The sequence below is a fragment of the Tenrec ecaudatus genome, chromosome 1 (genome assembly GCF_050624435.1).
Source record: "Tenrec ecaudatus isolate mTenEca1 chromosome 1, mTenEca1.hap1, whole genome shotgun sequence".
Lineage (NCBI taxonomy): Eukaryota > Metazoa > Chordata > Mammalia > Afrosoricida > Tenrecidae > Tenrec > Tenrec ecaudatus.
The window spans coordinates 146,979,897-147,005,795 of record NC_134530.1 but is presented as its reverse complement, the minus strand read 5'-3'; positions in this window follow the sequence as shown (position 1 = coordinate 147,005,795).

Below are 25,899 nucleotides of genomic sequence, written 5' to 3'. Positions count from 1 at the left end.
TTTGAAAAGGGTGATGGCAACATATGTATAAATGTGCTCGACACAATGATGTATGTATGGCTTGTTATAAGAGCCCCCAATAAAACTATTTATTAAAATTTAAAAAAAACCTATCGCCTCAGAAACCCACAAGGACAGTTCTACCATGTCCTATAGTGTTTCTATGAGTTGGAAATGTTTCAGTGACAGTGAATTTGAGTTTTTAAAGTTTTCTTTGCTTATTTTAATCTTCCCTCTCCCTAGCTAGTTTCTAAAAATTTAATGATTGGCAAGCTCTTTGGTATGGTTTTCTCTAGATTTCATCTGCTTAAAACTCATTCAGGGACTCTGGTGGCATAGTGGGTGCCGTGTTGTGTTACCAACCACACGGTCCACAGTGTGCCTCCACCAGCTACGCCATGGGAGGAAGGTGGGCCTTTCCACTTGCGTAAAGAGTTGCCGTCTCGGAAACTCACAGCGGCAGTTCTACTCTGTCCTAAAGGATCACTAGGAGCTGGAATCCACCCAATGGCAGTGACTTCTGTTGTTGTTGTTGTTGAGAACACTTTGAGCCTTTTGAATGTGTGAGTTTGTAGTATTTTAGAATTTGAGGATAAATGAAAGGATGTCTTAAGTCAGGATCTATGGAAACAACTTCTGAGATAGAAAGTTTAACGTAGTTTTTACTGAGGCATGTCCTCAGGAACAACATCTAAGAGAAGCAGAACTGGACCGATAGAAAATTTTAACTAGAAGAGAGACCCTCGTGAATCCTATTGGAAGCTCTTAAGATGGAAGGGTCCTTTAAAGTTGTTCTAAGCGGAGACAAAGGGGCTAATTCGTTGTGTTCCATGCTGACTAGTCAAGTCATTGGGTGTGGGGGTCCCTCAGAAGCCCATTACTTTGGGATCATTTGGCTGAGGAAAACCTCTGGAGAGTCAAACGGTTGTATGTTATCAACACTCCTGGCAGTTGGGAGAGCCAATGTCTTACTGCCTAAGGGGAAATCTAAAGAACGCACTACAGCATCTACTACACAGGTGCTTCTTCAAGTTATATCTTGTCAAGTTGGCCGCATCAGTGCAAGCCTTTCGCTTCCTACAGTATGCACTGCTTCCACTCCTTTTTCTGTCCTCTGTCAATGATGGTTGTAGTTGCTCTATCATCGTATCTTCTCAATTAAATTGTAAACATCTGGAAAACAGCGGCATCTTTATCACTCTTCAGCTGCTACCGTGGCTTGCAGTGTATTGTGATGATTTACAAATGGAGTCTTATCCTGGAAATGGGGACCAAATTCCCCATTTTGCAAATAGATATATTGAGGCTGAGAGAGGCTGTACAACCAGTTATAACTATTAAGCAACCCAATAATACATGAATGAGCATATACCTATATCTCTAATGAATACTGTCTACGAAGACTTTATGTAGACATAAGTGCAATAACCACAGAGATTTTAAGGGAAGCTAAGTTTAAAAAAAGATTTAAGGACACTCATAAAATATGTATCTATGGGAGGTTACCTCCCCCATCCCCAAACCAGAATTATGCTGGGTGGAGCAGTGCTTTGGTAGTATGCATTTCTCCCCCACTAGGCGAGCATCAAGCAACTTGATCTGAGTTAGTGCACCCAGGGGTGTTGCCTGGGAATGTTCTCTCTGGTCAGAGTGAACTTTTTCATAAAAGCAGTTTTGTGAAAATCTCGTACTTTGTATTCTACTTGGGAAAAAATGCCACAAAACTGTTGTGATGTTGAACAGTTTATGAGGACAGTGCTATGGGAAAACTCAAGAGTACGGGTTTTCCTGTTTCAAAAAAAGTAAAATGTTGATTGATGTCAAACTTCATTTTGGATGTCTATCTATTTCCCAAACAGATGAAAAGGTCGACAAGATTCGTGCACTTGTGCTTGAAAACTGACAACAGCCAATTCAGGAGATGAGTATGTTATCTGGACTATCTTGGAGCTCGGCTCAGCAAATTTTAACAGAAGATTTGGGAATGAGAACGGTTGCTGAGAAATTTGTGCCTTGGGTTCCGACTGACCAGGAAAAAGAGCATTGCATGGAAACAGGCTGTACTTTGAAAGAACAGCTCTGAAGCAACCCAGACTTTCCCCCCAAGGTCATTACTGGTGATGAGACATGGTGCTCTTCTTACAATCCCGAAAGCAAACATCAGTTAAGCCAGTGGGAGATACTGTCATCATCTCCCTCCACAAAAGCTCGTCAAATGAAATCAAAGATCAGGATGATGCTCATGTGTTTTTTGATATGAGGGGAATAATGCATTTGGAGTTTGTTCCACCAGCTCAGACTGGTAATCAGGCTTTTTATTGAGAGGATCTGAAAAGATTGCATAATAGTGTGCTACAAAAAAGGCCTAATTTGTGGCAGCTAGGGTACTGGTTTTGCCACCACGATAATGCACCTGCTCACACAGCCATCCCAGTGTGCCAGTTTTAGGCAAAAACAGCGTATCTCTTTGGCCCCCCCACACCTTACTCACCTAACATTACTCTGTGTGACTTCTTTTTGTTTCTGCAAATGAAGAGGGACATGAAAGGACAGTGATTTGACGATGTTGAAGAGATGAATAAAAACAAACAAGGTAGGTGCTGTAAACCACACAAACAGATGAGTTTGAAAAATGTTCCAAGAATGGAATCACAGAGTTGAGAAATGTATTTAGTGTGCGGAGAGTAACTTGAAGGTAATAGGGTTGTTGTGTAAAAAAAAATATATATATATATATATATATATATATATATATATATCTTTTGGGAGGTACCCCCTTGTATGTAGCACATTCACCTACACAGTATGAGGGGAATTCAGAATGTTTGTGGAAAAATAGACTTAAAAGATAATACAATTTTATTTTATGAACTTTTAAAGCCCCTTTTTATAATCTTTGAAAACAGGAACCTGTGCGTGGTAGACATCTGTCAGGAAGGCAAACTCAAATATTAAGTGAAGGTTCACAGAGCAGATGATCAGTTTACATTCAATAATTCATACACACTTTTTTTCAAGTCATACATTGCAATTCCCTCTGTTACCCGCTCTGTTTTCACCCCTTTGTGTTTCCTGTTCTATTCCTCCCCCTTTTCCAACCCACTGAACTTTGATGTTCGGTAAATCCTGCCATTTAATGTGCTCTGGTAAGAACTGTCATTATTACCTAATTACAGTCAGGATTCCAATAATGTGCTGTTGTCTTTGTTGCTGCTGGTGTTTCTATGGTCAATAATGTTGTTAAATTTTCTGATGTCATTTGTAGAAAACCTGCCTATGCACAGCATAAATAGGAGACTAATTAGCATGTATCTCTTCCTCTATCATATGTGATTATATTAGTGTAGCTACCTGGATCTCGCTAACCAATTAGCTGCTCTTGGAATGTAATATGGAATGGTAATACAGAGACTTAGTCATTAATCCAGGGAGCTGACCTTCAAGGTTCCATCAATTTTAGGTCACCCTTTCAGGGCATTCATGATCTCTCTCACTGCCTGAAGTCAATTCTGATTCATACTAGACTGCCCTGTAGGTTTCTGAGGTTGTAAATCTTTAAAGGAGCAGAAAGGAAAGTGTCATCATTCTCTCTCAGAGTTACTGGTGGGTTTGAACTGCTGACCTTGTGGTTAGCAGTTGAATGCATACCCCACCAAGTGACTAGGGCTCCTTCAGCATTTATGATATATGCTTTATCATTTTTATGTATGTTCATTATATAGCATGTAAAAGTGGAACACAAACAGAAATTTGCTTGAGGAGACTTAAAACATCACATAGAATTTTGCAGCGGGAAGAAGATAGAACATGTTTCAATGTTCCTAATTCTCATAAAAGACACTACATTTTATTTTAATTACAATTTTTTTCAATGAAATTTCCATAGGCCCTTACAATTTTTAAAAATTAAACTTAGCTTGAGTGAATGTTTGTTCCTTGAAGCCAAAATGTTCCTAAGACATGTCATTTACTTCTTTAACTCTTGTATGATGACCAGTATTAGATCCAGTTAATAGTTGGGCTGCAAGTTTCAAGGTTAGCAGTTCAAATCCACTAACTCCTCTGTAGGAGATAGATGAGGCTTTCTACTCCCACAAGGAGTTGCAGTCTCAGATGCCTATAGGAGTAGTCCTTCTCTGTCCTATAGGGTTGCGATTGACTCAATTGCAGTGAATTTGGGTTATTGTTGTTTTCCGTCAATACCCAATGTTGTCCTGACCAGAATCAAGAATACCCTTTGAAAGAAAAATCAGTTCCTATTGGGACTGGTGTTTGACTAATAATGATTCATGACGTCAGCTTGGAATTCACTGTCCCTGCCTACTTTCTGCTCTCCTCAAATCTATTTGGTCTCTGAGTTCCGGGAACCACGGACACCTGGTGTCAGGAACTCATTGTAGCCTTAGAAAGTGTAGTGTCTCCCTATGTCTCATGGCATGAATCTGAGAGAACTGTTTCCTCAGAAGAGTAATTCCTGAGTCTCGTACTGCAGCACTTGAGACATCAGACAGAAGTCACCTATCAAGTAGGACAGAGATGAGAAATAGGCTCAGTGTCCTTTGAGTCAAATTTAACTCTCTCTCTCCTCAGCCCAGGTGGTTTCAATTAATTAGCAAGTATTTATTGAACATCTACTGTGCATCAAGGATCTCATATTTCCCTTTCCTCCTTTGATTCCAATCCCCCAATTTACATTCTGAGAACCTAGCTTCTCTGGTATCCTTTTGGGTTACTTACACATCTCTCTATTTTACTGCTGAACTTTTCTGAAAGAGTTATCCTCACTTGCTATCACTACTGCCTTAACCTTTCACTAACTCCTTGTCTCTGTCCCATCAATCTTAGGCTTTGCTGAGGACACAGTTTCGTTCCCTGTGCCCCTATATTAACCCTGGTGGCACAGTGGTTACAAGTTGGGCTGCTAACTCCAAGGTCATCAGTTTGAAACTACCAGGCACTCCATGGGAGAAAGATGAGACTTTCTATTCCCGTAAGGGAGTTATAGTCTCAGAGACCTACAGGGGCAGTTCTAGCCTGTCCTATAGGGCCGCTAAGAGTAAAAATCAACTCAATGAGTGTGTTTGATTTTGTTGGGTATTCCTATAATACATGTCTACTTTTCATTTAGTTGAAGTTACCAAACAATTTCCAAGATGTTCTTGCATACTCAGTCCATCTATGTGACCTTTATTCAATGACTTGTATACTCTGACTCAAGGAAATGGTGATTTTTCTGTTGAACCTAGGAATATGTCTCATCTAGGCTGAGTCATATATTCTTCCTTGATCTTACTGAGACAGCTCTACATACACATGGGAAATGGAACATTTCGAATCACCCTGTTATTGACTGGGCCTGGACTTTCTACCACACTGCAAGGATTCAGGGTAAATTTAGTTGTGTCAAGACTTAGGCTCCACCCCAAGGAGAAACTCTCTCCAGTCAATCTTCAACCTTGAGTGGAACTCAATTAATGCTCCTGAGATTGGAAGTAGAAATAGGGCCAGTTATCAGTTTGCTACCTGGGCAGTTATCAGTTTGCTACCTGGCAAATGAGTCATTTGACTCATTGTCTCAGGTCCTTGGAGGTGGAAATCAAGGAAAGGGATGGGGCTGGTTGTGGAGACTACAATACCATTGCGACAATCTGAGTAAATTAATTACCAGCCAATGCACCTTATGGGCAACAATAACTCAGTGGAGGGCTGCATGTTGTTATGAGGCTAAATAGACTAGGAAGAATAGTCCAGGCAATCTGCTTCTGAAAATTAGCCCATCAAATCCCTATGGATCACAGCAATCTGATCCCCAACCTAACATGGGGTATGCAGACCGGGCAGTGATTAGTTCTGCTGTGACTGGAGTTGTCAAGTGTGTTAGTCTGGGTTGATTAGAGCAGGGTCCTCAAACTATGGCCTGCAGGTCACATGCGGCCCACTGAGGACATTTATCCAACCTGCCAGGGTTTGCCCTGTTTGTTTTTTTATTTCAAAATAAGATATGTGCGGTGTGCATAGGAATTTGTTGATATATATTTTAAACTATATATATTTTAAAATATATATATTTTAAACTATAGTCTGGCCCTGCAATGGGTCTGAGGGACAGTGAACTGGCCCCCTGCTTAAAAAGTTTTAGGACCCTTGGATTAGAGAAACAAATTCATGTGTATAAGAAAGAGCTTTATATAAAGAGTAATTGTATGTTAAGAAAACATCCCAGCCCAGTCCAGTCCAGATCAAGTCCATAAGCCCAACATTAGCTTATATGTCCAATATCAATCTATAAATTCCTCTTCAGACTCACACAACACATTCACTGACTGAATTCAGGAAGAGCACGGGTCAGTGGGTGGAAAGTCTTGTGGATCTAGTGGCGGTAGAAGCATCTCAGCGCTGGCATGGGTCTCCACGTGGCTCCTCCAACTCCAGGACTCTGGCTCCATCAGAGTAACTCCATGTGGCTTGTCAACAGTAATGTCTCACAGGGAGAGCCTGTATCTGGACTCTAGTGAGCTATTTATCTCCATCCCACCTCCAAATGTGGTCATCAAGCTGGGGCCTGATTGACAGGCTAGACTCCACTCCTTCCTCAAGTTGACAGTAGATTATGTAACTGCCACAATAAGAGTCAGGGGTCCATTCAATGTCACCTATTAAGAAAAGCAAATTGCTTTGCTGGGCAGCAGAGATAAAGGTGAATCTGTAAAGCAAGGCTTCCAGGTCCAAGGAAATTATAGTCTATGGGGGTGGAGATGGGGTTGGGGGAATGAAAGATTTATAAATATGTAGGTCCCATGAGATATTTGAAAGAAATCTCTACAACATGCAAAGCAAAATAAATAAATAAATAAATGGATGGTTCAGAGAAAATGAATTAACATATGAGGTTCAACTTCCTTGTTCCCCTGTTGTTTTGTGTCCCCAACCTGGATAAGGCATTCTGTTGACTTTAATTGTAAGTTGTGTAAAAACAAGCAAAGCCATTTTGGTTGGGATTTTCAGGCTTTATTTTTGATGATGATTGACAAATAGGTGCTAAGAATTGATTATTCGACTAAATTAGACTGACAAAAACCCGAGGAGTCTAGCGTCCCAAAGGGGAAAGAACTTGCTTCTTGTCCCACGAAGGACAGCAGGCTCTAAAGAGGAGGAGAGCCAAATCCTATACCCTCTCTATCTTAGGACTCTTAGAGATCATCTAATGCAACTCCCTCATCTACATAGTGAAGAAACAAGCCCACTAAGGGAAGGAAGTCGATTGGATCGAAGTTGCACAGCTGACCAATGGCATGGCCTGATCCCTGGTCTCTCAACCTAGTGGTACGCTCACTAAGACACCTGCCCAGGCGCCTTGACACCAAGAAAGACGGTCTGATTGGTCCCTTTCCTACTCTCTGTTATTTATATTGTCTTCTACCTTCATTGATTTCCCTGCTCACACACTTTGACCTACTGTCTGCACTGTCTTCAGAGCAGCCGCCTCCTGCTTCAGGACCTTTGCCGGCCTCTCAACTTGATCGACTCCTACTTGTCCTTCAGGATTTAACCTCCTTAATCCATCATCTAAAATGCCACCTCACTGGAGAGCACATTCCTGCCCCTTCCATCTAAACCGTGCCTATCTCATTCTACCTCAGAGGGAACAATGCCTTTCCTTGTATAACCAGCTACTTATTGTAATTATCATTAGATGTCGGGGAGAGGGGGTCCCCGACACTCAAATGGATCCTCAGGAGCGACTCTGTGATTGTGGAAAATATTAAAGACAGACAGACAGCGAGGTGCAGGGGCACCTCATCCCATGTCAGGAATGTGAGTGGCCTGGAGTAGATGAGAGTTCGAACACTATGTTCCGTTTTGACAGAGTTCGGAGTGTCCGGCAGCTGTAGTAGTGGTAGAAGCAGTAAAAAGTCTTAGAAGGGCAACAATTGCCTTTCTCATGAATGAGTGATGTCTTCTTGATGTTTCTGATAGCTTCTGTAAGGGTAGGGGCCGTGTTTTTGATGTCTCTGGGAATGTCTGCTGCAGGAGGCTAGATCTCTGGGCCATCCTTCTGTCCCCCATGCCATGCCATTGGTTGTCATTTCTCTTCCAGGTCACCAGTGAAGAGAGCTTCATTTGCATTCTCTTTCACCTGGGAAGACATAAACAGGCCCTCCCTTTTGGTTGTTAAAAGCTGGGGATAGAATGAGTTGTTAAGACAACTCTGAAGCTTCTTCTTTTCCTTGGCTGCATTTGCTGGCGAGGTCCAGCTGCATGCTGCGTACCCTGCAGAAACGTACACAAACTACCCTGCCCTGTTAGCAAATGGGATCCCAAATGTGATTTTTGTCTTTCCACCAAATCTTTTCACAGTTGACTTTGTCTTTAGGGGTGGAAAAAGTGTTTTTTGCTCTAGATATTTTGAAAGTTTTTGTTAGAGGGAAAAATGGGGTTAATAAAGCTGAATGAAATTTGTTACTTATAGCATTTCTTTTCCCCCTTCTGTTTTAGTAGACAGTTTACACAGCCATGTAAATTCAGAGCCTATGTCCTCCAAGCCATGACCTTACCCCGTTCCTGCTGAGTCAGTCCAGAGAAAGCTGACACCAAATGGCATTGCTCAGCTTGTGTGACACACACGGGGTAAATCCAAGGACCGAGAGTCTTTTTAGTATGGCTACGTTTTTGCGTTTTCTGAATTAATAACGAATCTCTTTTCCATAAGTTTATAGGGTTAAGTGTGTCCAAAGGCTTCATTAGACCATGCTGTTCTTTAGCCTCTATCCTCTGTAGGACTTTTTCACTTTGCCAGACTTTTTCGTGGCTAAATTTTTCATAATTTTGATCAATAACTTCAGTAATTATTTGAACACCTTGAGGATTTGGGTTAGATTTTCCTAACAGCCCTACTGTTCCCTCTGCCAGGGGTTCCCAGACACCAGTGTTAACAAGTGCTGGGGTCCCTCTGGGACCATGTGAACTTCTTGGCTGGTTAGAGATACTGCTGCATTTCTGCTGATGGCGGACCAGTGATAAGGCCGACCCATCAGATTGTGCAGAAGTTCTGTTGGACCACAACTGCACTCTCTAGGCTCCATGGGGTGGGCGCTCCTCATTTCCCTGCTGGGCAGTGTTCATTAATGGAACCCCTTTGCTGCAAAGGACACTGGCTGGCCCAGTGGTACCCGTTTTCGGTCCTGGGCCATTCCCAGTTGTTGACTTGGGAGTTGCCAGCATTCTTTCGGTAAATGCCCCGCCTTCCCGCAGTCACACATTTCCCCTTGCTTTAGCGTAGCATGCTATAGCAGCAGTCAGACCTGCCGTAAGTGCTTCAGACCCCATTCCTCTGCAAAGCTCATCATCTAAGACGGACCGATCAAAGCTGTACATTCATGGCGGGTGTTGTCCTCAGCTCAAGTTTGCAGCAGGAGTTCCGCTGTTTCTTGACTTTCTTGACTGCTTGCTGTAGACGAGACACAAATTCCGCATGGGGCTTATCACACTGCTGTGTGCCTGGGCTGCTTTCCTCAGACGGTTCCATCTGTTCCAAGCTCGCGAGCAAATATCACATAGCTGTGAAAGGCCTTGTCCAGTGATTTGCGGTTGGGCTTCAATAGTAATAACATCTCCGTTCCCTAATAACTGATTCACCCCTATAGGTCTGCCCTTTTCTGTGTTTCTGTGAGCCTGTGCCTCTGCTCCGTTCTGTGTTGGAAATAAGCCGATGGAGAAAGGCAGGTTTTGGTTAACGATTTCCCATCGGCAGGCAGGAAACAGCCTGTCATGGACCTGATGGTGCCAATTACAAAATGGGGGTCTACCCCAGCGTCTTTGACTGCGTCTTGTCTCGCTTTCAACACCTCGAGAGGGAAAGCAATCTAAGGACGCACCTCATATCCTTATTGGCTGGGAAGCTCAGATGGGCTTGGGGATGCTCAGTCAGGGAAGGCCGGTCTGGGCTCCGGATCCCCGTGTTCTGAAATTCCCTCTTCTATGCTCGAAAGTAAAGGTGCTTTTTGGCTTCCTTCCACAGCCCGATTCTTACCTGTAGTTTCTTCTAGAGCTTGATTGCCTCTTGGTTCCCAGGCGGGGTACTTGCGTGAGGCATGGAGGCTTCCTCCTTAAGGTTTTGTTTGGTTCCGAAGCTGCTCTGTTTCCTTCTAACACTCCTTCACAGTCATTCAAAGAGGTTTCCGTCTGATTTTTAAAATCTGGGTCGTTCATACAAGACTTCGCAGTACCCTGAACACCGAACGCAGTAGCCGGGTAGAAGTTCACAACTGAGGCCAGAGAGAGGTCCACGGGGCACCACAGGATCGGGGCCAAAAGAGCTCGGCCTTCCCGACACCTGGGTATTTCACACTCCTGGCTGGGGAGGCCCGGTTGAAGGTATTGGTTGACTCCATTGGTTGAATTAAGCCCACCTGGCTGAAGTCTGAGACCTGGGCCTAGTTTGGGCCGCACAGGTGTACCGCCCACCTGGCTTGGGCCTGAATTTGCGCATACCCAGTATGGGGGTATTCATAGGTATTTAATGATCGCCTGAGTCCTTCCAACCTCCTTTATGGGGGCCTTCGCAGGCATGGGAGGGGCAGCCCCTTGTCCCTGTCTCTAGCTACCTAACATTTTGTTTCTTCTCTTCCTGGATCTAGAGGTTCTAAAATGGTCTTAATTCTTATCTACAGAGCCCAGGTTTTTGTGGGGATAGTCTCCCCTTCTCTGTATGCTTTCTTTAAATTCGTATACCTTTCCCCAGGTCTCTAGATCCAAAGTTGCTTCCTCAGGGAACCATGGATTCTGCTTTTTTTACTACTTGTAAAAAACCTTTCATTTTTCTTTCCATTATTTGCTACATGCTATTGTTTTAATAAATGAGTGAGTACAATACAGTAAGTTTTCTACCTAGACTTACTCTTACTTTCTGAATCCCCCATCAGAATTTTCACTTTAAAATAATTCCCCCATTCTCACCGATCCTTGGTGGGGTCACAAAGCCATTATGTGGGGATTCAGTTCTCCTGTTGACAGAGTTCTTTCCTTGAGGTTCCACATTGAAGTGCCAGGTGGTATATCCCTGTTCCTGTGCCAGATGTTGGGGTGAGGGGGTTCCCCAACACTCGAACGGTCCTCAGGAGTGATTTTGTGATTGTGGAAAATATTAAAGACAGACACAGCGGGGCACAGTGGCTCCTTGTCCCATGTCAGGACTGAGAGAGAAAGTATTTTCCAATGGGTCCGTATATATAGTGGGGCTCACAGATCTTTTATAAAGCATGCACACCATAGAGCTAATATCAAACATAATCAATAGGTAAATCATAATCAGGTAACATAATAAACAAGCAATGAGCTAAGTCAGTGTTTTGCCTTAGTGCTAGTGGACTTCCCCAAGGGTAGCTATCTCTGATCAGTATCAGCAAGAGATGTTAAAACAGAGTTTGCTACATTGTATAGTGGTTTGGCTACAGAATCTGATTGCTTTTATTTGCAGATAACCTTTAGACACTGTGAAGTAACCAAACACAGAAATGATTCATCCTATATGGTATTCATCCTATGACAGGTATTTTATTGGGGGTGGGTTGTTATTGGAGGAACTATGCTTAGTCATGAGAATGTATATTAAAGACTTATTTATATTTCATCACCATGAGAGTCTTCCCCCACTAAAGTCAGTTTTCCAGATACGTAATTGTGAGCACAGATGACTTAGCGGCATGATATTCTCATGCAGTCCCTCAGCTTACTATAGTCATAAATACTATCCAAGTGTCTATTTAATATCTGTTTCTCCAACTACATAGCAAGTTCCCAGAGAGCAAGAACCTTGTCTGCTTTGCTCACCAGCAGCTAGAACAATCCCTGGCATATTGCTAGTCCTTAACAAATGTGTCGCTGTCGAATGAGTTATGAGTTGCTACACCTTTCATCCCTGACATCTGCCCCCAAACTCACCACATATTCCAGGTTCACATTTCCTTTTATGTACAGGCAGATTGAAAGCTCTATCTATAGTTAAATTATTCCTGACCTAATCAGGTATAGTTATTTTCAGATTCCTCTATCAATCCATCCATTCATTCATTTAAGCATTATTTATTGAGCACCTTTTAATTACAAGGCACTATGCCAAGCACTATATAAGATTAAAAGATGAATAAGACATGGCCTTTGTCCACTAGACATTTACAACCTAGAAGGGGGTATGAGAAGTTACCATGTAGCTTCAGTAGAGAAGTAGGCAGTCTGATTTGCATAGTGAGAGACTATGAAGGTGAAGAAAAGGTAGCTAATACCTCAAATTAGTGATTTCAGAAAGGCTTTCATAGTGGAGGTAGCATCTGAGTTTGATCTTGAAGAGTGGGAGGATTTAGGCAGTCAGGGTGGTGGAAGAAGCATCTCAAATGATAAAATGGAATTAACAACATATAGAAGCTGAAATGTCGCTGCAATGCATAACATTTTCAAGGGCCAGTTTTTAAAAAAAATCATTTTATTAGAGGCTCTTACAGCTCTTATGACAATCTATACATCCATTGTGTCAAGCACATTTGTACATATGTTGCCATCATCCTTTTCAAAACATTTTCTTTCTACTTGAGTCCTTGGTATTAGCTCCTCATTTTTTTCCTTCTCCCTCACCCTCCTACCCTTATGAACTCATGATAAATTATAAATTATTATTACTTTTATATCTTACACTGTCTGCTGTCTCCCTTCATACATGTTTCTGTTGTTCGTGGTGGTGGGGTTATAAGTCGATCATTGTGATTGATTCCCCCTTTATCCCCACACCTTCCCTCTACCTTCATAGTATCGCTACTTTCACTATTGTTCCTGAGGGGGTTATCTGTCCTGGATTTCGTGTGCTGAGAGCTCTTATCTGTCCAGTGTACATTCTCTGGCCTAGATGGATTTGTAAGGTAGAATGGGGCCATGATAGTGGGGGGAGGGGCGGGGATGTGGGGAGGAAGCATCAAAGAACTAGAGAAATGTGTGTTTTGTCAGTGATCTACTGCACTCTGTCTGACTCATCCCTTCCTTGTGTCCATTCTGTGAGGGGATGTCCAGTTGTCTACAGGGGTACTTTGGGTATCCACTCTGTCCCTCCTTGTTCTCATAGATATGATTGTTTGTTTTGGATCTTCTCATGCTTGGTATCTGATCCTGTTGATGTCTCATGATCACACAGGCTAGTGTGCTTCTTCCATGTGGACTTTCTTCCTAGCCATCTTTCTAGACGGCTGATTGTTTATCTTCAAGTCTTTAAGACCCCAGGCACAATATCTTTTGATAGATGCACACCATTAGCTTTCTTTACCACATTTGCTTATGTACCCATTTTGTCTTTAGTGATCGTGTAGGGAAGGTGAGCATCACAGAATGTCAGGTTATTAAAACACTATTCTTACATTGAGGGAGTACTTGAGTAAAGGCCCAATGACCATCTGCAAACTTAATACTCAAGGGCCAGTTTTTTAAGAAGTAGATCCCAGGTCCTTCTTCCTAGACTAGTCTATCTTCATCTGGAAGCTCTGGTGAAACATGTCTATCATAGGTAACCTTGCTGATATTTTAAAGAAAGATGGTATAATTAAACAATGAAATCAAGACTTAAGGAATTGACAAAATACCTAACTGAGATGTTTCAACAATGGAAGCAACAATTAGGGTGATCACTTGTTGATATCAAGAAATTTGGATACCATCTAGTTAACTGATTGGAAGAGATCTATGGTAAATTTGTGCTCATATCAAAGAAAGGTGAGCCAACAGAATGCGAAAACTATCAATAAATATCAATGTCACACACAAGTAAAATTTAACTGAAGATTATTCAAAAGTGGTTGCAGCAGTTTATAGATGGAGCTTCCAGAAGTTCCAGCCAAATTCAGAAGAGGATGTGGAGTTAGGGGTATCATTGCTGAATCTTTCCTGAAAGTAGAGAGTATCAGAAAAATGTTTACTTATGTCTTATTGACCATGCAAAGGCATTCAGTTATGTGCCTCAAACCAATTAAGGATAGTATTGCAAATGATTGAAATTCTGGGACACTTCATTATTCTCATGGGGAATCTGTACATAGACCAAGAAGCAGTTGTTCAAACAGAACAAAGGGAGATTGCAGTTTAAAATGAGGAAAGGTGTGTGTCATTGTTGTATCCTTTCACCATATTTTTCAATCTGTGTGCTGAGCAAATAATCTGAGAAACTTGATCATATGAAGCAGAATGCAGCCTCAGGGTTGGGGAAAGATTTATGAACCACCTGCAATATGCACATCACACAACCTTGCTTACTGCAAGTGAAGAGGACGTGAATCATTAACTGAAAAAGATAAAAGTCTATAGTTTTCTATGCGGATTATTCCTCAAAATAAAGAAGACAAAATTCCTCATACCTGGACTAATAGACAACATTGTGATAAATGGAGAAAATATTGTCAATATCACTTCATTTGAATCCACATTCAACTGCCATGGAAGCAGTGGTCAGGAAATCAAATGATGGATTGTATTGGACAAATCTACTGGAGAAGAAAAAAAATCTCTAAATTGTTATAAAGCAAAGATGTCACTTTGAGGACTAAGATATTCTTGACTTGAGTGATGGCATTTTCAATCATTTCGTATACATGTGCAAGCTAGACAGTGAATAAGGAAAACCACAGAAGAACTGATGCATTTGAATTATGGGGTTGCTAAAGAGTAACTGAAAGTACCATGGACTTCCAAAAGAATAAACAACTCTGTCCTGGAGAAAATTCAGTCGAAATGGTCCTTAGAAGTATGGGTGGTGAGACTACATGTCATGTAGTATGAATTGTGATGCTGGAGAAAAATGTTGACAGTAACATGGACCACTGAAAGGACCAACTGGTCTATTTCAGAAGAAAATGACCAGAGTGACCTTGAGAGACAAGAATGGCAAGACTTCCCTTTTTATACTTCGGACATGTCAGGAGAGACCATTCCCTGGAAAAGGGACATCTTGTGTGATCAAGTCGAGAGGCAACAAAAAAGAGGCAGGCTTTCAAGGAGATGGATTGACATCTTGGCTGCAATAATGGGCTGAAGTCTAAGAATTGTGAGAATGGTGCAGGACCGGCCAGCATTTTGTTCTGCTGTATGTAAGGTCACTATGGCTTGGAACCAACTCTATGATACCTAACAAAAACAACATAAGGAAGGACCATCCCTGGCGAAGGGCATTGTGCTTTGTAGAGAGTCAGTGAGGAATAGGCCAGCTCTCAATGAGATGCATTGACACCGTGAATTCAACAATAGGCTCAAACACAGTGGCACTTACAAGAATGGTGCAGGACTGGGAGGGGTTTTGTACTGTTGTACATAGGGCTATGCATTGGGACTGACTCAAAGGTATCTCACAACCGCAAAACACAAGTACTTTTCAAACAGCAAATTTTTGGTATGAATTATGCGGTTTATATTTCAGGTCATCAGTTCTGCATTCAACAACTTAAGCTACTTATCTACCCCTGCAGCAGCATTCACTTCCTCCCATCCCCTCTGATTTCTAGTTTCCTTCCTGCGGATTGTTCTCTTTCTCATCATGAGTTCACACCTATCTGCCTTCTAGCCTTCTGCTTTCACATTTCCCTTTCTCTCCTGCCTCTTTGTAACTATCAAAGCCTGTTTTCTTTGGTAGGAAAACCTTTGTCTTAATTGTCTCTTCATAACAGCAGTGTCATACAATATCAGTCCTTCTGTGAGTGGCTAAGTTCACTCAATATAATGTTCTCCAAGTCCATGCTCTGAGCTTCTTCATAGTTTTAGCATAGTTTTTGTTTGTTTTAAGTAATGTATAGAATTCCACTGTGTATGTGGACCCATGTTTCTTTATCCATTCTTCTGCTTATGGGCATTTAGGTTACGGTACTTCCCTCTTCTTGCTATTTTCAGCAGTGTCAGTGAACATGGACGTGCAGATGTCTGTTCGAATTATGGTTCTTATTCTTTATGGCATATCCCCAGCAAAGGGATTTTTGGGTCGAATGGAATTTCTCTTACCTATTGTTTGAGGTAGTGCTATATCACTTTCCACAGTGGTTGCAAAATTTTAAAGTTCTGCCAGCAGTGTATGAGGGTTCCAATCTCTCCAAACCTTCTATAGTATTTGTTATTTTCTCTCTCTCTTTTAAACTTTGCTGCCAATGCTGGTATAAGGCAAACAGATGCTCTTTAGGGTGCCACCAGTATCCCACAGCCTATATTACTTGTAAGGGACTTAAATGTCACACAGAAAATAGAACTTGAATACTGTGCATAGACTTTTATTCCAGTATTTTGCTCATTGTTCCTCTTAGGTTGCTGTAGGTTCAAGAGGTGGGGTCATGGATTTTTCTATGGGGAAGCTTCTTGGAACAGAGGGGCTACTAGTTGAAGATCCTGTCTAAACAGGGAACTAGTGACTAGCACTCCAGTAGATCACTGATCTTTTATATAAGGTTCCTTCACTACCAAGTCCACATGCCTGGCCGTGAATGATGGTTTGGCAAGAATTATGGAGCATTAAATAATTTAAGTGTTTTTTCCGGACAACTGTGCCTCAGAAATCATATTACAGAACTTCCGGGAAGATGGTGACTGGGTAATACATACTAGAGGGACTCTGCAGAAATCAGCCCAGGAGAGTTTCTAAGAGGGAAATCCAATGCTGCTGGATCACAGGGGGAGCATCATAAAGATAAGTAGGCACAGATCCACAAGGTTTTGGATTACCACAGTGGAGGCCAGTTAGGGTTTGTCCTTAGCCCTGCTACTGTCTGCTGGAGCCAGGACCATTTGGAGCTGGTGCAGGGTCTTTATCGCAACACAGCTACAGCTTGCTGCTGCCTCGGGGCAGGGATTAAACCCTTGCAGCTCCACAGGTAGGGATTGGGGCTCAGCTATATTGTTACTTTTGGTTTGTCTCTTCTCTCTATCCCCCCACATTCTCAGCAGGATTAGTTTTTTTATTCATTTGTTTGCTTTTTCCTGTTTTATCTCTTCCCTGTTCTCTCACACACCACTGCCAACCTTCAGACCATGCCCCTTAGCCTAGGACAGTTATGCCTTCCCCGCACTCAGTTATGTGAGCTCCACCCTGTGCAGCTTAGCCAGAGGCTGGGGAAAGCCCAGCCAACTTCCACCAGGGGATACTCCACCCAATTTTGTACCAAGAAATTCCTGCCCGTGTGGCTGGGGGAGCACCTATTTTCCTCTGTTGTCCCACGGGACTGAGGGAACTTCCTCCTGCCTACCTTAGTGCCTCACACAGACTAAGGCAGCTCGGCCAACACTAATCAACCTTCCAAGCTGCTGCAGGAACCTCTGCCAAACCTACCCAATGATCTACCTGGCCAAGGAAATACTTCGCACCATTCTCGGTGTTCTGCACCAAAGCAGGCAAACCACCAGTCTTCTGGGGCACTCCCCTGAGATGTAAGCCACTAGAGGATAAAATGGTAGGCTAATTCAATAGTGAAATTAGCTGTAGGCAGTTAGAAGAAGCATTCCTACAAGTCTCCAAGAGAGAACCAGTGCTCTTCAACTCCCTGGAAAATGGCACCTGGCTCCTCTAAAACAATGCAACGCAAATAGCCATCAGCCCCAATAAACTCAACGAAAAAAAAAAAAAGAGAAACAAAAGGCAATGGCAGAAGATATCATGAATCTAACAACATGCATAGAAGAAGCAGACACTGAGCTGTCAAAGAAAGAAATTTTCAGAATACTGCTTGGAGTCATACAGGATATGAGGGAAACAATACAGAAAAAGGATGAAATGATAGAGGAGATAAAGTCCTTACACCAAAGGGAAATACAAGCGCTTAGGGAGGAGATAACAAAAAACCATTAGCAGACTCACGGACCTATAGAATTGACTGGTGAAAGCAGAGAACTGCACCAGTGACTTGGAGGACAGCCAAGCAGACTTTAACCAACATGAACAAAAATCTAATAAGATCATCAGAGAAGCTGAAGAAAACCTAAGAGCTATGTCTGATGTTATGAAGAGACCCAACATTATATTTCTTGGATTACCAAAGGGAGACACAACAAAGAAATCATCTGCGACAATAGTGAGAGAATTCTTGGAGGAAAACTTCCCCAGTTTAACGAATGACAACCAGGCAACCATTCAGGAGGCTGAAAGAACATCAACTAGATAGAATCCCAAGAAGAAGTCACCAAGGCACATAATGGTCAAACAATACAACTTTGAAGAAAAGGGGAAAATAATGAGAGCAGCTAGGGAAAAAACAAGCAATCACATATAAAGTTTCCCAAATAAGAATATTCTCAGAACTATCAGCAGAAACTATGCAGAAGAAGTGAGAGTGGAGTAACATATTCCAAAAATTGAAGGAAAACAATGCAAACCCTAGAATACTCTACACAGCCAAATTATCGATCAAGATAGATGGAGAAGTAGGAGCCTTCTCAGACAAGGAAAAACTCAAAGAATACGTTAGAAGAAACCCAGCTCTACAAAAGATCCTTGCCGACTCAGTATGTGCCGAATAACAAGACTCACCAAGCATAAATAAGAGACCCCCACATAGAACAACCTCACCCAGAGGACAACAAAGAGAAAACAGACCCCAAGTTAGCACTGGCTTAAGGATGGAAAGAAGTCAAGAATGATACACACACACACACATGCAAAACCCACTAATAAATAAGGAACATAGGAAAACATCCAACACAAAAGGTATAAGGTGACATCACGGAGTCCGCAGATGGAGATATCAGCCCTGAGTAACAATGACCTGAACTCAGGCATTAAAAAACTAAGTATAGACGACTGGCTTAGAAAACACAACCCATCAATCTGATGCCTACAGGAGACACATCTCAATGCTATAGACAAAAATAGGCTGAGAATCAAAGGCTGAAGAAAGGCATACCAAACAAACAGCAATTAATAAAAAAGCAGGGGTTACAATCTCAATCTTGGATAAAATTGACCTCAAAGTGCAAACTGTATAAAGAGATAGGGAGGGACACTATATAAAGCTCAAGGGAATGATAGACAAAGAACCACTAAGCATTGTAAACATATATTTCCTGAATGAGAGACTCGCTGAACACATGAACCAAATACTCCAAAAGATGAAAAAAGAAACCACAGTCTCAACAATTACAGTGGGTGACTTTAATACACCGCTCTCCAAGAAGGCAGATCACAGGGAAAGAAACTCAACAAGGAGGCTAGAAATCTAAACACTACAATTAGACAGTTTGACCTGACAGATATTTACAGAGCTTTTCATCCACATACAAAAAATTCACATTCTTTTCAATCCCGCATGGCACATATTTGAAGATAGACCACTTGCTGGGTCATAAGACAATTCTACATAAATTTAAGCACATTGATATCATACAGATCTCTCTCTCTCTGAGCACTGTGCCATAAGGCTGGAAACAAAAGGAAGATGAAGAAAACAAGTGCAAACAATTGGAGGATGAATAACTCTCTATCGCAAAAGGAGTGCATACTGGCACAGATCAGAGATTATATTAGGAAATTTCTAGAAACCAATGAGATTGAGAACACGACGTACCAAAACTTATGGGACACAGAAAAGGCACTTATCAGAAGAAGTTTCATAGCAATACATGAAAAAGGAAGAAAGACTCATGATTTACAACAACTAGAGCAGAGTCAGCAGGACAATCCCAGTAATAGAAAAAGAAAAGAAATAATAAAAACCAGGGCTGAGATTAAGGAGAGGGAAATTAAGAAAACGATGGGAAAAAAATTAATGCTGATTAAAGTTGGTTGGTTGAAAGGATAAACCGAATTGATAGACTGCTGGCAAACCTAAGCAAAGAATAGGAGGGAACAAATTTCAATAGCAAGAATGAGGGATGAAAGAGGAGACATTACAACAGACCCAAATGAAATTAAAAGGATAATTACACAATACTACGAAGGATTGTACTCCAATGAATTCAATAACTTGGAAGACATGGACAAATTCTTGGAAAACCACCCCTCCCTAAACTATCACCAAAGGATGTCAATAATCTCAACAGACCCATAGCAATAGAAGAAATAGATATGGTTATCAAGGGATTACCACCAAAATAATCCCCTGGACCAGATGGCTTCACAGGAGAATTCTACCAAGAATTTAGAGAACTAACACCAATCCTACACAAACTCTCCCAGAACATAGAAACAGACGGAAAACTTTTGAACTCCTTCTATGAAGCTAGCATAACTCTGATACCAAAACCAGGCAAGGATACCACAACAATTGAGATCTACAAACCAATATTCCTAATGAACATTGATGCAAAAATCCTAACAAAATAATGGCCAATAGAATGCAAAATTATATAAAACAAATAATTCACCATGACCAAGTGGGATTCATACCTGAGATGCAGGGACGGTTCTACATACAAAATATCATTAATATCATTTGCCACATTGACATGAAAAACTATAAGAACCACATAATAGTATTGATAGATGATGAGAAAGCATTTGACAATATCCAACACCAATTCCTGTTTAAGACATTTGAGTAGATATGAATGGAAGGAAATTTTCTCATAAGACACTTGAGAAGATAGGAATGGAAGGAAAATTCCTCAAGACAATATGGGCAGTCAATGGAGAAAAGACTAACACAATCCCACTGAAAAAGGGGACCAGACAAGGATGCCCCTTTTCCCCTTATTTAATATCATATTGGAGGTTTTAGGAAACAGCATAAGGCAAAGAGAAGACATCAAATGTATTCATCTGAGGAAGGAAGAGGTGGTTATTTGTAGATGATATAATTTTCTATATGGAAAATCCCAAAAGCTCCACAAGGGGAGTACTGGAAGCAATAGAGGAGTTTGGAAGAGTGGCGGGATAAAAGATTAACAAACAGAAGTCCATCAGACTGCTATACACATCAGATAAAACCACAGAAGAGGAGATAAACAGGGTGGTACCCTTCACAAATTGAAATATCTAGGGATATACCTGACTAAAAGAACAAAAGATCTATATAAGGAAAACTACAGAACACTATTACAAGAAACCAAGGGTGACTTCAACAAATGAAGACTATCCCATGCTGGTGGATTGGAAGACTCAATATAGTAAAGATGTCAGTTTTGCCAAAGGCACTATATAAGTTTAATGCAATCGCAATACAATTACCCTCATCTTTCTTCAAAGAAATGGAAAAACAGATTATTAACTTCATATAGAGAGGGAAGAAGCCCAGAGTTAACAGAGAACTCAAGAAGAAGGACACAGTGGGATGGCTTGCTTTACCTGACTTTAGAACATATAATACAGCCACAGTTGTCAAAACTGCATGGTATTGGTACAATGACAAATGCTCAGACCAATGGAAAAGAACTGAAAACCCAGAAATAAAATCATCAGCATACAGCAACTGATCTTTGATAAGGGCCCCCAAAATATCAAATGGGAAGCAGATACCCTCTTTAACAAGTGGTGCTGGAAAAATTGGATATCCATCTGCAGAAAAATTAAGCAAGACCCTTATCTCACTCCATGCACAAGGAGAAAGTCAAGGCAGATCACAGACCTTGAAGTTAAACCCCAAACTATTAAGGCCATCAATGAGGGAATTGGGACCAACTTGAGAATTTCAGCACAGGGAATATGTAGACAATCAAAAATAGGGAAGGACACAAACACAGAGTAGGCACAAATAGGATATACTGAAGATAAAACGTCTGTGTACATTGAAATAATTTACCGAGAGAGTAATAAGAGAGTCCAAAGACTGGGAAAACATCTTTAGCAATGACACATTAGACAAAGGCCTTTTACTAAAATCTATTATACTCTGCTAGCTTCCAAAAAGAAAAAAAACCTAATTGCCCACTCAGGAAGTGGGCAAAGGACCTGAACAGAAGTTTCACAGGGGCAGAAGTCTGAAAGGCCAATAAATATATTAGAAAAGTTCTAGATCTTTAGCCATAAGAGAAATGCAAATTAAAACAATTGTGATAAGAGTTGTATGAGCCCCTAATAAAATGTAAAAAAAGAAAATGACCAGGGCAAAGAATGTACAGATGTACTTTATACAATTGATGTATGTATATGTATGGATTGTGATAAGAGTTGTATGAGCCCCTAATAAAATGTTTTTTAAAAAAACAATGAGGTACCACACAACACCCTCATAGATAGCCCAATTCAACAAATCAGAAAGCAACAAGTGTTGGAGGGGCAGTGGGGAGACAAGAACTCTCAACCACTGCTGGTGGACCTGTAGGTATGTACAACCACTATGGAAATTGATCTGGCGATATCTAAAACAGATGGAAATTGAGCTACCATATGACCCAGCAATCCCCCTACTAGGTATATACCCAGAAGATACAAGAAACAAACCAAGGCCAGACATCTGTGCTCCAATGTTCATTGCAGAACAGTTCACAATTGTAAGGAGTTGGAAACAACCCAAATTTCCATCAACTGAAGAGTAGATTAAAAAAACTGTGGTATATACATACAATGGAGTACTACGCATCACTAAAAGGCAGTGATGAATGTGTGAAGCATGTCAATACACAGGAAGAACTGGAGGAAATCATGCTAAGCAAAGTAAGCCAAACACAAAAGGGCAAGTACAACATGAGTCTGCTGAGATAAGCTTAAAAAAGGCAAAAGAGGCATAGGGAAAAAACTTCTGCATACAAACATTCCTGGGATGAGGACCAGGTAGTACGGCAGGGGTCAGACCAAATCCAAGGATACATATGGTAGCCAACTAAAAAAGAGGTGGGGGAAGGATAAAAAAAGAAATGGGTACCGGGGGCACAGGGCACTATCCCACCTAAGGGAGGGTATTGTTTATATCTCCACAGGGAAAGACGGACCAGACTTCAACTCAGTGCTTCAACATGTGAATGCAACATGCCAGCAAGGATTATCGAACCAGTGGAGAGGTCTAAGGGGCTGGCCCCAATCCCACCTATGTGCACACATGCACCTCCCCCCAGAAGAACTTATTTCAGAGGACAGCACTGCAGCTGCAGCTCTGGGAGAGGGACATGTTAGATCAGAGCACATGGGAGCAAATAAGGGGGAGGATGAGAGAGTGGAGCACATCCTGGCCCACCAAGACTTGATGAAGAGATTCCCGCTCAGAGCAGCCAATTCACAGAGAAGACCATATGGCCAGCCCCACTAGGAGACATGACATCCCTCACTGACCCATGGCCCTACAGGGGACAGCACTGGAGACACAGTGAGGGAATTCCGCTGGATCTGATTCCACCACACTGAGGCAAAACACTAAGGGCATGGAACAGAACAGCAAGGGGTACAGAGCAACAAAGTCCCCAGGGAAGACCAAAAATAGACTTTGGGGCCAGGGCTTGGTGCCCTATCAGACTCGACCAGAAAACACTCCTAAAGGCCAACAAACAGTCTTTGAACTAACTACAAGCTTTTCTTTCTTGTTGTGATTTTTTTTTTTGGCATTGGCTTGTTGGTGGTGTTTTGTTTTATTTTGTTTCTTGGTTTTGCTCTGTCTGGTTTTTGTGCATATTATTATCGCCACAGGTCTGTCTAAATAAGATAGGCTGGATGAACAATCTGGAGGAGAAAACAACAGGATTGACTGTTCTGGGGGTATATGGGAAATGGAGATGTGGGGGGGGAAAGGAAGTGGTTTTAACAAACCCAGGGGCAAGGGAACAACAAGTGATCCAAATTGGTGGTGAGGAGGGTATAGGAGGCCTGGTAGGGTGTGATAAAGGGTAATGTAACCAAGAGGAATTACTGAAACCCAGATGAAAGCTGAACATGATAGTGGGACAAGAGGAAAGTAACAGGAAATAGAGGTAAGAGCTAGGAGGTAAAGGGCATTTATAGAGGTCTAAATAAAGGCATGTACAAATGTAAATATATTTATATATGAGGATGTACAAATGGATTTATGTGCATATATTTATAGGTTTAATATTATGGTAGCAGATGTACATTGGGACTCTACTCTAGTACACCCTCAATGCAATAACACTTTGTTCTATTAAATTGTCATTCCATGATGCCCACCTTCCCGACACGATTCCTGTAAACAAAGTGGGTGCATAAGCAAATGTGGTGAAGAAAGCTGATGGAGACAGGCTATCAAAAGATATAGCTTCTGGTGTCTTGAAGGCTTGAAGGTAAACAAGCGGCCATCAAGCTCAGAAGCAACAAAGCCCACATAGAAGAAGCACACCAGCCTGTGCAATCGCTAGGTGTTGAAGGGATCAGGTATCAGGAATCATCAGAAAAAAAATCACATCATTGTGTATGAGGGGTTGTGCAGAGTAGAGACCTGAAGCCAATCTGTAGGCAACTATACACCCTTACGGAAGGGTTGCTGGGAGGAGACGAGCCAGTCAGAGTGCAGTGTAGCAATGATAAAACATACAACTTTTCCTCTAGTTCCTGAATGTTTCCTCCCCCACCACTATTATGATCCCAATTCTACCTTACAAATCTGGCTAGACCAGGGGATGTACACTGGTACAGATAGGAACTGGAAACAGGGAATCCAGGGCGGATGATCCCTGCAGGACCCATGGTGAGAGTGGCGATACTGGGAGGGTGGATGGACGGTGGGGTAGAAAGGGGGAACTTATTACAGAGATCTAGATATAACCTCCTCCCTGGGGGATGGACAACAGAAAAGTGGGTGAAGGGAGACGTCGAACAGTGTAAGGTATGACAAAATAATAATTTGTAAATTATCAAGGGTTCATGAGGGAGGGGGAGCGGGGAGGGCAGGGGAAAATGAGGACCAGATGCCAGGGGCTTAATTGGAGAGCAAATGTTTTGAGAATGATGAGGGCAATTAAAGTACTAATGTGCTTTACACAATTGATGCATGTATGGATTGTGATAGGAGCTGCATGAGCTGCTAATAAAATGATTTTTTTTTAAATCACACCACAGACACCACTATGTTGCTTTTCTGCACTGTCAGCCTCTCAGAAGAGTCAAAGGAGGTGCATGGTTACTGGTCTCTCTGTGGTCGTGGAAGAGGCAGGTCTGTGTCACATAGGGAGAAGTGGATGTGTCAAGTAAATCATCAAGCCTTGAAAGGTTTTAAATCACCTGTAATCCTCCAAGGATCTGAAGATGCATAAAGAAGACAAAAACAAAGCTAGGCGGGACAAAGTAGGAGCTCCCTTGGAGGATCATTGAGAGTTCAGAGTGCCCAGACTTTGGGTGCTAAAGTTATGTTGGTATATGGGATTGACTTAAAAAATTTTATTTCCCTTTTAGCCAAAACAAAACAAAACTCACTGCCATCCAGTCAGTGCCAGTTCATCGCTAACCCCTGGGGGTTTTCAAGACTGCAACTCTTTCCAGGAGTAGAAAGCCCAGTGTTCCTTCCTCAGAGCTGCTGGTGGTTTTGAAATGCTGACCATGCGGATTGTGTAACCACTACACCCCCAGGGCTCTTCCTTATGGCTAACAGGGGATTATAAAGTTCTGGCAGAGAGTTTTATGCATAGTCCCTCCTGGTCTCTAGAGTAAAAGACCCTCCACTTTCCATGATCTACAAGACATATCGACAAAAGCTTCTCTCTACTACTTTAAGAAATAGACCCCTCAGCTAGCCAGACTCTTCCTTTGGATTGTCTCATTTTTACTCTTCGCTCATCCTTCTCCAGGTCAGAAGTTCTATGTTTTGTATCCTCTTTAGAGAAGCATTCCTTGACCACCCGGTCTCCTCCATTGTTATTCTTGATAGGACAATCTGTCTTTCTCCTCCTCCCCAGCACTTCCCTCAAAGCATGATTATATATATTTTTGCTGTCTGCGTCTCCCAGGCTTTAAGCCCACCGCACACTGTGATGTCAATGCCTGATCAGTGTCTTGTACGTCATGGACACCTAGAGAATAGTTGCTGGATG